This window comes from Numida meleagris, chromosome 5 (genome assembly GCF_002078875.1).
Source record: "Numida meleagris isolate 19003 breed g44 Domestic line chromosome 5, NumMel1.0, whole genome shotgun sequence".
Taxonomy (NCBI): Eukaryota; Metazoa; Chordata; class Aves; order Galliformes; family Numididae; genus Numida; species Numida meleagris.
Window position 1 is genome coordinate 25,946,420 of NC_034413.1, and position 15,123 is coordinate 25,961,542.

The 15,123-nt window shown below is 42.0% G+C and overlaps 2 long non-coding RNA genes across 3 annotated transcripts in view; one reads left to right on the plus strand and one right to left on the minus strand.

The window, feature by feature from the left end:
* The window catches only part of LOC110399267, a 248,452-nt gene that overhangs the window by 162,764 nt on the left and 70,565 nt on the right, over positions 1-15,123 (plus strand). The gene's annotated exons all lie outside the window — the stretch shown is intronic.
* LOC110399269 lies at positions 2,826-6,991 on the minus strand. Its single transcript, XR_002439062.1, has 3 exons — positions 6,725-6,991; positions 5,687-5,763; positions 2,826-3,648 (listed from the first exon to the last, which is right to left on the minus strand). It is a non-coding gene; the product is annotated as an uncharacterized LOC110399269 (long non-coding RNA).

Below are 15,123 nucleotides of genomic sequence, written 5' to 3' on the forward strand. Positions count from 1 at the left end.
CATGATGCACTACCTTTCTTAGGCAATATACCATTTCTCCATTGTGTGACTTTGTCTCCCAGGCAGCTAAAACGAGATTTACACAGTGGTTCTGTAGAGGGTTGTAAATCAAAAGAGGAGACAAAAGGCTCAGATTTCGCTGGCAGATTGATGAAATGCATGTTAAGACTAAAACTACACTTCCAAATATCTCACTGCCCTCACATGGCTCACGGACACTGGCAAAAGTGTAACTTCTTTCTCCCTCGCTCTTAGCTTAGGTTTTGCTGACAGATCTCTCCTGTTTGGTTGACCAAAGTGTTGCTTTGGCTTGCTTTATAATACAGAAACACTGCTTTCTTGCAGACAATAAAATAACTAGCAAGGTTGGCACCTCATAATATGAAATTTGTCCTTGCAACAACATTTCTTTACTTAAAATTCACTCCAGTTGACTCTGCAAATATTGGAAGTGTGGAGATGTCGCAGCCATTTCCTTACTGCCACCAGCAGGGGCCAAGTGTGAGAGGTCAGTGAGCCTTTGGAGGCAGGGATCGCTCCCAAGGACTCCAGGTACCAGAGGACATGGATTTTGTGCCATGTTTTGTGCTTTGTGCAGAGGCTGGCGAGGTGCACAAGCTGGATGGGAGCATGCAGCTGCAGCTCAGGACATCCCTGCCTTGGGACCCTCACAATACATACATGCTGTGCTTATGTGCTGCTGTGGGGCACAGCGGCAGCATGCTTGGGGGTACGTGCTCCTAGTGGTCTCAGAGCCCACCTTCAGAAATCATGGATCTCAAATGGTGTGCTGGCATCCAGCTTGGTAGCAAGCTGAGAGGCAGGAGGGAGCTGACAAGGGCTGCAATCCCCAGCCCACCACGAGCAATTGATGTCCAGCGAGAGGGGCCTAAAGAGTGAGGTGAAGGAACATTGCAGCATGGTGTGACTAATAGAGGAGACAAACATCATCAAACACCCAGAATACATTTATAGGCTCCGTTTTAAGTTTTGTAAAGTGCATTAGAGACATTTGTATTCATTAAGGAGATGAAAAGCCTTTCTCTGCAACTCAAGTGTTTTATTTAAAAAGTTTGAATTTTATAGGTGGTAAAAGAACCATAAACAGAGCCATGAAATGGTCAAAGAAAAAATGGCAATTGTGTAAACTGCTCTAAAAAGAGCCAGAGCATTTCTTCTTCTTAAATCCCCATTTAATGGTTTAATGTATTATTTAAAAAGATAGATGATGTATATGGATGGAAAAAAGCCCTGGGACTAGGATCTCTGTATTCTCTTTCTCTCCTAGTTATTATAATTTGTCTCCAAGCAGCATTTAGAAGCGCTGACTGAGACTGAGGCCTCTTTGAGTGCTGCAAATCTGCAGCCTGCAGCAGCGTCACATGGAGCAGGGAAGTTTAGGGGAGGGTGGAAAGAGGGGAAATGGCTTAAAATGATCATGAAAGTTACAGGCATGCCTAACGTGAGGCTGCAGAGCTCAAAGCAGTCCCTTGTACCTCAGTGGCTCACTTTAGGTGGCACTACTAGGAACATATAGAATCATAGAATCGCTTAGGTTGGAGGTGACCTTAAAGATCTACTTCCAACTCCTCTGCCATAGGGCAGGGTTGCTAACCACCAGATCAGGTGCCCAGGGCTCCATCCAGCCTGGGCTGGAACACTACCAGGGCTGGGGCATCCATAACTTCTCTGGGCAGCTTGTTCCAGCAGCTCACCACCTTCTGAGTAAATAATTTCTTCCTAACATCTAACCTAAACCTTTTAATTTAAAGCCATTCCTCCTTGTCCTATCATTGTCAGAACCATGTAAAAAATCAGTTCCCTCCTGCTTGTAAGTTCCACTCAAGAACTGGAAGGCTGCAGTAGGGTCTCCCTGGAGCCTTCTCTTCTCCAGGCTAAACAAGCCCAGAACCCTCAGCCTGTCTTCAAAGGAGAGGTGCTCCAGACTCCATCATCTTATTTACTCCCTTTCCATGTCACAACTTCCCTCTAGTTCTCTGCACTATAACCCTTTCCTGCTCTGCAATTTCTCTTTCCTGCTTCTCCTTTCCTCCTCAGCTCCCTACCTGTAGCTCTCCACTCCCTTCCCTCGCCATTTCGAAGCTGTCAGTCTTTTTCCATTCCATCTCCCCATCATCCACACACCCCTATGGCTTCTATTCAGTGTTATTTGGCAGTTTTAAAAAATGGTTTATAAAATAAATGACATTTATAAACTGAGTATATGAGTAGTTTGCTAAAGATCTTAATTACCTGACAAAAATAAGCTAATCAAGAAGGTTCGCTAAGAATTAATTGTGCTGGGGAAACCTGGGATCATTTTTCAGTTTTCTGCACCTGATTGGAGCTTCCAAATGAGCTGGCAGGTGCCTTTCCAGCAGGCACAGGAAATTGAAGTTTAAAATAGATTGGCTGTAGAAACAGGTTGTTTTTGTGTGTGCAAGTGAGAGAGAGTGAGCAGCACAATAGCAGCACAAGTTAATGTTATGAGAAGCGTTTGTTGGAAAAGTTGCAGAACTTCTTCAAACATTTGTAGCAGCACGGTTAGGACGCATAATATTTTATTATTAAAACAGAACAAAGCTCTGGTGTGCACCTATGGCATACCAGTGTTTTGCTCTGTGAAACAAGTTGCTGAGCCAGAGCCCTGCTGGGAAGCTGGTCTTGGGGAACAGAGCTCAGGCAAAATGCAGACCTGTTATGACATTATGGGCCTTTCCTTTGACCTGTAAGCCTTGAAGGATCAGGTCTGACAACCCCAAGGAAGGTAACTGTCATTAATTCCCACCAGCTCTTCTTTGTATGGGATTTCATACTCATTTCAGTGTTTAACTGTTTCCTTTTATGTGTAAGTTTAAAAAAAAAAAAGGAAGGAACAATGTTTTGCTAAAAATTAGATGAAAGCCAGGATGTTTAGTGGCTGTCCTTGAAAAACAATTTTTTAATTTATAAGAGAAAAAGACTTACTGATCACAGAAAAAGAGGGGAGGGATAGGCAAAAGGTTTCTGGTATGTGTCCCACCTCTACAGCACAGATTATGGAATCTCTCAGTTCTTGGATTGAACATCCTTAAATCTGGGACTGATGTATTTATTTTTCCATGTTGTGTGTCTTGTTTATTTGAGTAGTAAATCTGTTGAACAACAGTCTGGCATTCATCAGTCCCTCACTTTCTACCTCTGTTATGTCGTGAAAAGTAGTGAAAAGAGGAAACTTTATTAGAATAAGAAAAGTCGTACCCTCAGAGTGCTATGCTTTCCTTGTTTCACTTTTAATTTTCAGGTTAAAATGCTCTTTAGCTTTCCTTCTTGCTGCTGTACATTTGAAATAAAAGCACAGGTTCCCACAGCTCTCTCTGACAAGGAGGAAAGACTCTGGGCCAGTTGCACCCTGGAGCTAAAGCAGGGATATGCCTGATGTTTATCCTGCTTCTTTGGCAAAGTAGGTTTCTTTTTGCAGTTCTCAGCGATTATTCCTGGGGCTCCTCTGTCGCAGGTCACAAACATATGCCAGCGCAATGGTCCTTCAGTGCATTTTTCTCTTCCTGCAAGGTAACCGTTCATCCGTGGAGTAATTTCTTCAGATGAGGCATTTTAATCCAAATTGCCAGTTAATGCCTCCTGGGCCAGCTTCCCTCATGATCAGCTCTGGAAATTAAGGGAAGCTCTGAATGGTGCTATAAAGTTTTGCTTACAGAAATTCTGAAGGACTGTTGAAACAGAACAGAATTGGAAGGGCAAACTCTGAAGCTTCAGAACAAATGCAAAACTTGTAGGGGAGAGGGAGGAATATTTTTAGAACCCAAATGCCATGCTTACTTCGCGCTTAAAGCCTCTTGGTTTGCTTTCTGAGGGATACTGTGAGGAAAAACAAGGCTGAGGTCTCACTGCATTCTACTTGTTCATTAACTTAGATTCAGTACTGTTTTTTGTGCCTTTTCCCTCTTAAACTAGCTGATTTTGTCTGGTTGTTGTCTGCATTACTGTAAAGCCAAATGATCATCCCAGTAGAAACTTAAGAAAACAAAAAAGCCTCCACTGAAACACAGTGTGTTGTTTCTTTTCAACAGTGGTGATCGCCCCAGGACAGTGTTGAACAAGAAGGAAAACACATGGACATGAACCAAAGTCAGAAAAAACAAACTAGCTGAATCCATGTCCCTGTGTTCTGTTGGATCTCATGACTTCCTGTAATCTGTGAGAAGAGGGAGCTGCTGAACTTTACTTGAATTATTTTCAGGGTTTTATGCTCACAGTCCTACAAAAAAATCTGTCTCTATTACCTCGCTGCTGCACAGAGGCTCTTCCATTGTGCAGCAGATGTTGGTATGTTGGTTAGTGATCAGCTAGGTTAAAGGATTGATACTGAGTAGAATTAAACATGAAAAACAATGCCTGTAAGTAAAAAGGCTGTAAGTTACCAGCTGGTGTTGTGCAGTTAAAAATACCAATAATTGTCATTGTTCTCTGGTCACACATTCATGGCTTGTTCCTTTTATCATTATTATGAAAGGAAAGTTGTAACTACTTGATGATAACCACTGCACAGTTTAAGGAGTTGGCACATCATTAGATATGGGAGGGTTAAGCCTGTTTACGTTTCCTTATACATAAGCACAAATCATACCATGATGCCATTCCATTTGCTGAACTCCACCTTTAAGCAATCTGTCCATAATTGCAACAGAAAATGTCCAGAGCAATTTGCCAGGCACCTATCTGGGACAGCAGCAGTGCTGAATTAAATATGATCATTGTGCTCTGAGCACCAATAATAAGTAGAGATTGGAGTGTTCTTGCTTTTAAAGCAAAATATAATAGTTTCTGGAATCTGTGTGTTTGAAATAAACTTCTGAGTGCTTTAACTGACTGTAATTTATTATTACATTTTGACTTTGGAATAGTGCAATTACGTAAATAATACAACTCTGGAGAAGGTATGGGTCAAAGGGAGGTTATAATTACATTCAAAACTGGAAAAAAAGTTTTCTGTCATTCCAATTCATTTAGCTGTGGTTGTTCAAATTTAGCCCTCTAAAATTACATTTTACCTCAGGACAGGTAAGAGATGATTGCAGTTTTACTTTGAGTTTTGCACAATACAAAAATGTTGCTAGACTCACCAAACAATTTGCAGAGACTTAAGCTGGTTCTGGTTTTGATTCACTCTTTTCTCTCTTTACAAACATAAATTCAGTTACGTTATCTGTCCACATGACTGAGACTGACTGCTGTGATAAGTATGATACATTCAGTCCAAACTAAAATCTACCATTCCTTGTAGGTACCTTATCCTTCAGCTCAAGCTGTTGATGGCTAACAGAGAGCTCTTAATCTTGTCCTTTCAAGCTGTCCTTCCTACCTTATTTTACTGTGAAAAACACTAGTGCTCCACCTCTCGTTTAAACTTTAATTAGACTTTTTTTTTTCATAGGATGTTCCTAAGAACTGCAGATATTTCTTTTTTAAGATCATTAGGATATGGCCAACTGTGTGCATCCTAACAACTAAAATGGTTGTTTTCCTGAGCTCTTAGTCTCTTTGCATCTTTGACTCCTGCAACACTGCTGTATTTGTTCTCAACAAGCATAATTGTTGTCCAAACTGCTGTTGAAAAGGTGTTCCGTCTGATCCATTACTTGACTATGTCAGGCTCCTTTCTGCATTCTGGCTCCATCTTCCCTACCTGGTTATTCATGTGTGTCTTTCAGAGATCCTCTGCACTCAGCTGGTGCTTAGGTCCAGTTCCTTCTTCAGAGCAATCTACAGTAACATAGACAATGTTAGATGCAAACAATATGTTCATGACTCCTGCCGTCAGCAGGTCTTGGGAGGAACACTGCGTAAGCATCCACTGATTTACCTCCTTCAGTGTGGTGACCCTCTAGATATTGGAAATAGGAAGCTCCACTCACACCAGGGAGTAAGCTGCATGCTTAGCTAAGATGGAGGCAGTGCATAGGCAGCTCCCATGGTGCAGCTAATGTACTGTGAATCTCCCTGCCAGCTTTTCTCACTGTAACTTGCTCCTGTGGCTGTGCCATCAAACTTCACCTGCCTGCCCAATATTTGCTGTGAGCTGGGATCATTTCTCTGTTTGCCCTCAGTTCACACATTGTAGTGGAATATTTAAACTGAAGGGAGCTTTCTGTGTAGTTAATTATTTCACCATCATGTTCCTATTCTTTTTTTATCATCAAACTTTTTCCTTCAAATGAAGCCTTAAAATAAAAGGATACGAAGTAAAACCAAATGCTTTCAATTGCTGAAGCAAAGATTCTGCAGTGAAACTTCTGTTTAACGAAATGGAGAATTAGAAGGCATGTTTTATTCTATCATATATTAAAATTAGGAGAATGAGAGCCTCATTTGCTTACAGATCATCTATTAGTATTCACCTGCTGGCAAGCAGCCTTAATCTCACACCATTAATGAAAATAGAAGCTCATTAAATAGTAATTCTTTATAATAGCAACAGGAGCCTGAGTTTGAGGAGCACTGCCGTAAGTTCTCCTGTAAATTGTACATGATGATCACCAATAACAGAATTTCTTGTACCTCTCCCCTCTCCAAATATCTTTCATTTCTCATACAATCACTCATGAATACCAGAAAGGGAAAGAGTCTTGCAGACAGGGGAAAGAAGTTTAACCGCTAGAGTTTCAATATTAGAAAACGGGAAAGAAGCTGCTGAAGGCAGAGCAGGTGAAATAAGCAACAGTACCTAATTTTTGCCCTTTTTGTGAGTCAGCTCCCCATCATCTTGAACAGGAAGAGGTGTTCAGGAACATACAGGACCTTTGATGCCAGTGAGTGTTGCTCGCTTCTGGACACTCTTGAAATGGGCTCAATTTATTTTCTCTACTTTGCTACCTGCTGCGAAGCCTCTCATCATCAGACATAGCAATCCCCATCCTGTCAATTATCTCTCTCTTGCCATTGCTGTGACACTCTTCCTCCAGATGACTATATTGTTAACACCTGCCTTAGAACCAAGTGTAAGGCTGGTTATCAGCACCACATGATAATCCTTATATAAAACCTGCAGTGATGGTTGTGGTGCTTTTATGCCCAGGGGCCTGGACAAGCTTGAGAAGTGTGCCCACATGAACCTAGTGAGGTTTAACAAGGCTAAATGCAAGGTGTTAAACCTAGCAATCCCAGCTATGATAAAATCAATGAGAAGAACTCATTGAGAACAGCTCAGAAGAGAGGGACTTGGGAGTCCCAGTGGACAAAAAGCTGGACATGAGCCCACAGTATGCACTTGCAGCCCAGAAGGCCAACAGCATCCTGGGCTGCATCAGGAGAGGGGTGGCCAGCAGGGGAAGGGAGGTGATTGTCCCCCTCTGCTCTGCCCTTGTGAGGCCTCATCTGGAATACCAGGTCCAGGTCCAGGGCCCCCAGCACAGGAAAGACGGGGAGTTTTTGAAGTGGGTCTAGAGGAGGGTCATAAGTATGATCAGAGTACTGGAACACCTCTCCTATAAAGAAAGGCTAAGGGAGATGGGCTTATTTGGTGGAGAGACCTCATTGTGGCCTTCCAGTATTTAAAAGCAGCTTATAAGCAGGAGGAACAGAACAAGGGGTAGTGGTTTTAAACTAAAAGAGGTACATTTAGATTAGATGTCAGGGGGATGTTTTTCATTCAGAGGATGGTGAGGCACCAGCACAGGCTGCCCAGAGAAGCTGTGGATTCCTCATCGCTGGAGGTGTTCAAGGCCAGGCTGGATAGAGCCTGGGCATCCTGCCCATGGGAGGGGGGTTAGAACTAGATGAATTTTAAAGTATCTTCTCCCTTCTAACCTAAGCCATTCTATGATTCATTTCAAATTCACAGCTAATGTTTCTATTTCATTTGAGATGCTAAAAAATTGTTCTTTGTTCTCTCATTAGAGTTCTCATCTGTTCCGCTGCTTTGCATGGTGCCAAGCACTGTCTTCATTCCTCATCTGCTCTCAGATGAGCTGTCTGCGTCTCTTCTGATGAACAACTTCAGGTCATGTGGCCCTATTCCTTGTTTAATACAGTTTTGTTCTCCCTCCCGTACTATCTGTTTCTTCGTTTGAAACAGGCATTGTTTGTTTCAGAAGTGCCTGTGAGAAGATTGCTTACTGCTACACGCTAGCCAGAGTTAATTTAATTACTGACAGATTTTCTGGGCCTCTTGACATTGCTATATATAGTTCCTTAGTAATAATATTATCAATTATTTAATTTTTAATTAGCACTTGCATTAATTACATCATTCTTTACTGCCGGGCAAAAGGGACCTCAGTTTCCCCAATTACATGACTATGGTTTGTCATCAGAGGCCAGAGCTTTATTTTAGCATTGAGTCACATTATCGCTGATACTTTTCAAATTGCCATAATCCTATGGGTGTGCTTTTGTGGGTGCTTGCTGTCTGAGGACATGGTTTTCCTAAGAAGTCTCCAAGGTGACCTGATAGCAGCCTTTCAGAATCTGAAGGGAAGCTACAGGAAAGAAAGGGAGAGACTCTTTAGCAGGATCTGTGGCGGTAGAACAAGGGGAAATGGCTTCAAGCTCAAACAGGGTCGATTTAGGTTAGATATAAGGAAGAAGTCTTCTACAGGGAGGATGGTGAGACACTAGAACAGGTTGCCTAATGATATGGTTGATGCCCTGTCACTGGTGACTTTCAAGGTGAGGTTGGATCAGGCCCTGGGCAACCTGATCTAGCTGTCGTGTCCCTGTTCATTGTGGGGGAGTTGGACAAGACGGCCCTGAGATATCCCTTCCAACTCTAAGGATTCTATGATTCTGTGTTAGGGTAGGTTTCCATCTCTCTGCTGATGGACTCCTGACCTCCATCAAGATACTTTTGTCTTCCCTGTTCCCAGTCCCTAACGCATGTGGTGCTGGGATCCCTGCAGCATTGGATATCTCTGTTACAGTAAGCATTGTCACTCTGGTTCCTTCCACATGCCCTGTCCTCTCCCTGAGCCTGCTCAAAGCACTGGGCAGCAGGACAATGGGAAGCTCCTGGGGGTTATGTGCCTACTCGTTCTGGAGAGAACCTTAGATAGATCTTTTCATGGAGAAAACCAGGATCAGAGCTCACCAGGAGCTGAGCTGGACTTCCTGATGAGGCAGCTCTCTAATAGAAAACCTGGCTGGGTAAAGGTTGGTGAGCAGATCTGAGGAAGGTTACTGTGACATCCCAGTAATTACCCTAGTTAGCTCTTCTGTGCTTCGCTCCTTGATGCAGATTGCAAATAGCTTTTTACAGTTAAGATCTGCATCAGTGTTTATACTTCTGCTGTGTTACTAGCTATTGCAGTTGCTTTGGGTGACAAAATCCTCTTGTGTTTAGCATTAGCTGTTACAAGAGGTACATTAGTACACTGTCATGTACAGCAGAAAATACCATGGCCAAATACAATATATACATTCTCACCAAGTATGCTATTAATGCTCCTGCAATGCATAAAATCTGAGTAAACTAAGCCCAAGTTTTCCTTTCGGTGGAGGGTATGCCAGCAACCAGTGTTAGGGGTCAAAACAGGATAAAAGGAAAATTTTTTATTTCTTCCTTTCTGTCTGCTGCCATGTTCTATAATAACTCCAAGGTGATGATTCAAGTTGAACTCCAAGATGATCATTTTTTGTGTGCCGCTTTGCTGTTTGAAAGTTGAGTCTGCCTGTAGATAAAGCAGCAGGGAGAATTAATGTTGCTTTGTATTCTCCCTCCATGGAGCATAAAGAGTAAAATGTTACTTTTAGTGGCCTAAACCCTGCTGGAAGAAAGGATTTCATCCCTTCAGTCTCAAGAAGCAGCACAGTTCATCCTGCCCTGGCTGCCCCCATGCCAACAATGTAGTAAATAAATAATTTAAGTAAAGTCTTGTCTTTCCGCCCAGAGTAGTTCTAATAGAAGATACTGAACAAATCCTGTTTCAGCTGTCCAGAGCACATAATGATCATCACCACAAAGGAAGGAATAGTGATGGTGTTACAAAACTGCGTTTGGAGATCTTTCATGTGATCATGGTTTACACTATTTCTACAGAAATATGTGATACACTGTGATCCACGATACCGTGTGCACATCCATTAAATGTTACATGAACAACAAAGCCATAGGGAACATAAAATATTGAAGCTGAGCAAATGGATATCTCAAAGTAGGGAAATGCAGAGCTTTTCACCTGTAGGTCACCAGTTCAAAAACAAGCTCAGATAAATGCCATTTCAACAGTGGATGTAAGTTTTTAAGGTTGCATTAGCTGAAATTAATTACATCACCCAGCTTCTCTTGGATAAATAGTTGTGTCACTCAAGCCACGCTTGTTTGTGGCACTGGTAGAATGGATCATTGTTTGCGTAGAACAGCCAGGTTTTAAAGAGACTTGGAGATTGTGAGCTTTCCAGGCATGTCTAGAACTGGAGCAGAGTTTGAAAATCTTAGGAAGGATGTTGCAGAGAGTTGTGGGTCAGCCTCTTTTCCAAGGTATCAGCAACAAGATGAGGCTTCTAAAAATCCCTGTGAAACTGACATTCCTCCTTGTGTATAACTGAGTGTGAGGGCTGTGGATCTGTGAACAAGAATGAAGTTGGAACAAAAATGGTATCAAAGGGAGTAGGAGGAAATTTGTGGCCCACAGCTCCTCCTGCTTCTTTCCATTTCCTCCCAGTTCCTGGGCTGCTGTTGTCACAGGTGTTTGTGAAAATACAGATATGAATGGCAGGGAGATTTGAGTATCCTTGCATCTCTGATTAAGGGCATTACACTAATAATTCTCCCCTTTTTGTGTGAATATACACCCTGCAGACCTAAGGGAAGCAATCATACATTAAAAAGCCATGAAGGAAAGGAGAAGCACCTCAGAGACAAGTCACACATGGATTTTGCCAGCTCAGCAAAATGCATTTTGTAAGGAACTAAAAATCATCATCAAAACAGCTGGCTTATTTACTCTGCCACGCTCACAAGCAAGAGAGGCTATTCCAAGGGATGGCTGTAAAACTGCTTTTTTAGAAACTGAGAAACTGCTACACCTGTGGTTTGCATCTATTTTGTGGATAAAAGTCACATTTGTTTAATGACTGGGCAGAGAGCTGGGGGACATAATGGCAGGAGCAGATTTGATTTCTTTCTCTTTAACTGAGCCTGGGCAGGCAGAAATGGGCACCTCTGGTGTTGATTGTAGAGCAGCCCAACAGAAGCACAGAACACTTTGGCATCCACTGCATCCGCTGCTTGCCTAAATTTACAAGCAAATGAAATTTGTAAGAGCACTACAAGGAATTCTGAGTGGATCCCATTCCTCTGCTGTAAGGTCATTATGCAGCACAAAATTAGGCAGCCTCAGCTAGCAGCTGATGTCGCCAGTGCGCACAAGCCCTAAATACCGCACAGGCTGGAGGAAATTCCCCCATTATTCTCCAGTAAAACAACAGCATCAAAAAGGTAATAAAGCTCAGGGAGTAGAGTCTGGTTTGTGAGCACAGCTTGTTGCTGCAGGCCACAGCCTGTAAGCATGCTGTGTTGCTCTGTGGGAGTAATGAGCTGCAGTGCGCACCTCTGCAGGAAGACAGAGATTATCAGCTGTGCCTGGCTTGAATGGAAGGTGAGGAGAGCACATGTGCCATGTGGATGTCTTAGAGTGTATTGTTGAGGAGAGCTGGTGCAGAGGAGGGTTATTAGTGTGGTAAGCAAAGGGTGACAGATTCCTCACTGGCTCTGTGCACATTCTGCAATGGGCTCTCTGTGAGGTGTAGTGTGAGTGTGTGGGTGTCAGTGTGAATTCGGAGTAGGAAGGACCAACTTTAGGCAGTAATTCACGTTGTCATGCTCTAGAGTCATGCACAACCAGTTCCCTTTTGTTTGCAACGCCAGCACTGCGGAGAGTCAGCAGGTGCCCATGCCCCCACAACAGCTTTGGGTGGAGGAGGAATTGAGCTGTGTCCTAAGCCAGCTTTGTTTTAATGACAAGTGCCCACCTGTCCCGAAATGAGGTGGCCAGAGGCACCTGCTTGAGGGGTTGAAGCCACCAGCAGCAAGGCCCCAGGCAGTGCGCTCACCCTGAGCCCCCTCTGGAAGAGCCCAATTGTACATATGCCAGGAAAACGCTGCTTTCCCTGCCTCCACTGGTGAAAACAATTCACTTAACTGAAGCTGAACAGAGAGGTAGTCCTTGTTTGTCTCCTGTGCCCGAAAAGCTTCTTAGAGTAAATCTTGCTGTTTGTTTTGGTGGAAGAAATTGTCCAGCTCTTCCTTTCAGTCATGTTTTCTGTATTTACTGACTTGTGCTCTGGGAGCATTTGAGTTCACTTGAGGCTATCTATAACTGTGATGACTCATTGCGTGTCTGTCTGAATAATAGATGTTCTTTCAAAAAACATCAAGGAATATTTTCAAATAATAAAAAAAAGTTTCCATGTTTTTTCACTGAAACAAAAACCTAAAAACAAAAACCTAAACATTATTCAGCCTGAAACATAGTATTTCTTTATATGCTGTGATCTACTTTAAGTAAGGTTTACAAAAATTTTGAAAAAGTGAGGAAAAAAAATAACAGAATAGGTAGAATAGGTAGGTTTCATTCTGAGAACATCCTCTAGTGTATTCATTACACTTGCTAATGATGCTGAAATCATTTCTTTCCAATGAAATGTTCAGAGGAACTACCTTATCAAGCCTTGTGTCTTAAAACCTTTTATACTTTGTTTACGATACTTCTTGGCACATTGAGTACCAGATCCTGCTGGTCAGTGATTCATTTTATGTTGTGCCGGATAAAAGTTGGTGGTTTGTATTAAAATGAGAAGCAAACTTAAAAAATGCTTTGGTCAGTTTTACCTGTACACGCACACAGCCACCTGAAAGTGGTTCACTAAAATGTCCTCTAACCCTTTAATCTCTCCTTACAGAGTTTCTCTGGCAATATTGCAGTCATGAAATCAGTAATTCTATCTATGCACAAAAAAAAACAGTCTTAAAATTATTTTAGGATGTTATTTTTTTCATGACTATGCACCTCCCAGACAAAACTTTGGATTAAAAAAAATATAAGATTTCTGAAACATCTAGGTGAGAATTTTTTTCTTGCTTATTCATGGAGATGCTGATGAACATTTCACACAAAACCACTAACAAATGTATACTACTTGGTCTACCAGAAAGACTTGAGGTGAAAATTCTGTTGTCATAAAAAAATTTCAGCTTTATGCTAGAAAAAGTTCTGAAGGAAATAACTGCTATAATGCTTTCATTTCAGAGGTATTACTTTTATACTGTGTTGGTCCGTAATAGTACGCCTATACATGGAAGGTGCGGAAGATTTAATGACACATAAAATGCTGAGGTAAGGTGGTAAGGACAGAAAAACAGATAACCACAGTTGTTGCTATTGTGAATTGTTGTGCTTAACCGACTTTAATTTCTGAACCATGGATGACAGGCAAATAATAAAGTAGAATGACATGAGATCCAAACCATTTTCCTGTACTGGCCAGAGAAGCTAGAAATGTTGGTAATGCGATCTGTGGGCTTTTTTAATTGACTTTTCATGAATATAAAAGTAATTAGAAAAGGGAGCAGAGAACTTCTTAAGAATAATGACTGTTAAGACTTCAAAGAACTACCAAACTTTTCAACTTTGAAGGAAAGTAACATCTTATGACAAAAAGCAGAAAATTAGGGAATTTAATGCTTGTTCTGGTTTGATGCTGTTTTGTAGTTCCTATACTGTTTTAATAACTATATCACGCCTACCATTTAATCTTAGGCTGAGCTGTGAATGTTAATAGTGGTTTAACTCTCCAGGAACATCCGTCACTGCAGCACATTTTGTGTGACTTGAGGACTTACTTGAGGACACACTGAGTTGGTGTGAATGGGAAAGTATCCTTTCCTTGGAAGCTAAAGCTGCAAGGATCTACACAAACGAAGTGTGCAGATTGTGCTTTAGAACACTTCAGTAAACATGCTACACTCAAGTTGGCCAGCTTTCCTGACTTAATTGGGCAATTACATACACGAAGGAAAATAGGATGAATGCTTATCTACTTAAATTACAGCATGCGGGTTTTTTTTAAGACAGGAAAAAAGGGTAATTCCTGATCTTCAGGGCAGGTGGTATAGTGTCTAGTGCTGGTGTGTAAGCTCTCCAAGGAGCCTCTTTCCTTTGAAAGGAGCCATTTTCACTTCTGTTTTTCCTTTCTAAGGGGCAGGAGGAGAAGAGAGGTGAGTTGAGGGAGCAGGTGGTGGGACCAGCCTCAGCTCTGAGGCTTTCAGAGCACCTGTGAAAATTCAGCATAATTTTAATGTCACATCAGTAGCGTTATGCACTGTGATGTTCTGACAGCAGAGAGCTGGGTAAAGAAGCTGCTATAGACTGTTTCCAGGATGCCCTATACAAACATCCTCTGACATTAGACCAAGTTTTTGGTCCTGTTGTTTTTGTTTTTGTCTACTTCTTACATAAATACTGAGCTGCAGCAAAGTAGTAAAAGAAGTACCAGCCAGGAAAAAATAGCCTCTTAACAGCCATCTTCTAGGGAGGAGGAGCAGCAGCTGTAAGGAAAAAAGATACCTGAAGAAGGAGAGAATGAATATGGGGTGCTCTTGGCAGGGGCAGAAAGTCTCACTGTGGCTGTTGCCACAGATGACAGATACATGTTGAATGGGTGACCTCTTTTAGACATACCAGTGCCTACATCAGCAGTCTGGATCACAGCACACTTTGCTTAACTGCATCTGACTTCAAAGACTACAGGGCTCTTAGAGTTGTGTTTTTGTGTGCAGCAGGAAGGATTGGTGTCTTGGGGACAGCAGATTGACACCTACCTGAAAATGCCCAACCTGGTGATTCCAATAACAGAAATCCCAAAGCAAGCACAGCATATAGGATTTTGCTCACTTACAGAGGGATTTTTTGTGCATTCATTGGCTTGCATACACAGCCTGCCTGACACTGGCAATAAATAATACCTCTTTACTCTGGCATATTTTCAGCTACATATGTTTTACGTATACATAATTTAATTCCTCACTGTAATTGTGAGTTTAAATTGGGATAAAAGTATGAATCAAAAATATCATGGATTCTTCCTTCCCATATTTAAATCATAACAGGGAAGCATGTTTTATGATCT